This window comes from Polypterus senegalus, chromosome 15, assembly GCF_016835505.1.
Source record: "Polypterus senegalus isolate Bchr_013 chromosome 15, ASM1683550v1, whole genome shotgun sequence".
NCBI lineage: Eukaryota > Metazoa > Chordata > Cladistia > Polypteriformes > Polypteridae > Polypterus > Polypterus senegalus.
Window position 1 is genome coordinate 50,131,555 of NC_053168.1, and position 2,372 is coordinate 50,133,926.

Genomic DNA, 2,372 nt, shown 5'->3' on the forward strand with positions numbered 1-2,372 from the left:
TGTGTTTTGAATTAAGGCTGTAATGCAAAATACATGGGAATATTTCGAAGGGGGTTCTTCTTTTCTATACCCACTGTGTGTATATAATATATACACACACATATATACACACATATATACACGCACATATACACACAAATGTGGGTACTGTATATATTGAAAGAAAATTCACAAAAGCGCCATAAGACAAGAGTGCTCCTATATACTCATTCACTCGATTTTTTTGGGGTCTTCTTTTAATTCAACGGGCCCCGAAATCCCGCTCCAGAACGTAATGCCTCAAGCACTTTCACTAAATGGAAAATCGCTTGGTTTGCTGCTAAATATTTAAAGCCATTAATTCGTGCAATGTCACTCGTGATATTCATGCCTTCTGTGCGTTCATTGTTGTCCTCCACACCATCCCCCATCGCACCGTTAAGGGGGTGTAAGGGTGACCTATGGCTGTCTGTCTCCGGTTGCCGTGCGATACAGGGAGCGTTACTAAGGGTAACTGGGAGCGTTGCTATGGGTTACAGAATGAGGCGGCCTCGTTCCTATCTGACAATCAGGGCTGTTCTGCCGCACATGGGCATGCAAGAGACAGAAGCGGTAAGATAAAATAATAATAATAATAATTATAAAACCTGCTAACTATGCACAGGGCAAACTTTCCAGGGAACATTAACCGGAATGGAAACTTCGATGGATGAAGCCAAGAACAGCCATCTTCTTCTAATGGAGAACGAAGAGGGGTACACAACCGGCAGTTCTAGTGAGTTATTTGTGGTTTACTGTTATCCCGGAGTATCGAATAGCTCGGTAAAAAAAGTTTAAAGTACAAGACTTCAAGTGTTTACATTTCATAGCTATATTTGCAAAGTGAGCAAACGAATCTGCATCGTTAGGGTATTAAATTACAAACCGTTAATACTTTAGTTTTTCCTAAATCAGTAGTTATTAACAGTTGTACTTTCAATGATGCTTCCCTGCCTCTGCCTGGCGATGAAACTGCGACGTCGGCCTTTCTGATATTTCTGATAACTGTGTAGCGTCGGCCCGGCCTCCGACTTCTGTAGCGTTAATCGTAATCTGCTGCTGAGATTCCTCTTTCGGTAAAACATTATTATTTTGTTTTTTGTTTTTTTTTGGTTGGTATCAGTGTTGCCAGGCGTTCAAGTGTAAACTTAAACAAGATGCATTTGGGGATCAGTAAAATGCAAATTTCAGAAACGGGTTTAATGTTAGATTGATGTTATTTCAAAGGCCTTGATTGAATATTGAACTTCCGCGCCTGGACCGCACTCTTCATTAAATGTTTATGCTGTCATGTGGTCGGACGTGAAAAGTAATGACTGTAAGTAAAACATTACATTTTTTGGAAGAAACAAAAAAAGATGACGCGTTTAATTTGGCATTAACTGCAAACTATTGGAAACGTGTAAATTGTTATCTGGATAAGGTTACATGTGTGTTCAAAAAGATGTACTGAATTTACTTGAAACGCAGGACTAAAAATTCTATGCAGTATCATTAAGGAAACAAGGTGTATGATATGATTGTGTTTGACATCATTTCATCTCAATCAAATGAGAAGCATCATTTGAGTAACTCTACTTTTATTTTAACCATGTCTTAAATGTCTAAATCATTTTTGACTATAAAGCATCCATTTCAAAAGCTGGCATTAAGTATTATAGTATTCAGGTGTGGAGGTCCAGATGTTAAATATAACAGTTGACGTTTTATCATAATTTTGTGTTTCACGCCCGTGTGAATGAAACTTAAACTGATTACATATACTGTATATTTATGTTCAAACATGGATACTGATATAATTTAAACTTTCGGTTAAAATGTATAGGCCACCTTAGATATTTATAAACGGAATTTATACAAATACGGACCGGAGTGCACATATTTTTTCAGTCACTTAGAAAAGAGTGAGGGCAAAACCTGCCGTGCTGTTGGGACCCGGCATAGATGCATTTTTTACACTGAAATACATAGCATAAGCTAGACATAGACGGAAAAATGTGCATGTGGAGCCTAACAAATTAACCACTTTATAAAATACATGAGATTATTATTGTATGAAAATTGATTACTCTTCTTTAAGTTATGAAAGATACTTTTTACTTTTGCCATTTTTTCCCCACTTGTTCAGTCTTAACTGATCATGTTCGCTATGATTTCAAATGTATATTTGGTAATTTAAACATAATTTTTGAAATTCTTATAAACTAGATTAACACATAGCAGTAAGAAAATACAAAAACAATTTGTTATTGTCATCAATATATTTTCTCTCTGTTAGGGTTTAAAGTAAGGAGGATTTGTTGTCTTTTTTGGAAACAATTTGTAATATTAATAAATTACACTTAACTTTCACA

General features: G+C 36.1%; 1 long non-coding RNA gene across 1 annotated transcript in view; it reads left to right on the plus strand.

Moving 5' to 3' along the window:
* Nucleotides 1-495: 495 nt before the first annotated feature.
* LOC120515453 overlaps nt 496-2,372 on the plus strand; it is a 34,290-nt gene continuing 32,413 nt past the window's right edge. The window contains exon 1 of the long non-coding RNA XR_005630661.1: nt 496-754. This is a non-coding gene — a long non-coding RNA (uncharacterized LOC120515453). The remainder of the gene's footprint in view (nt 755-2,372) is intronic.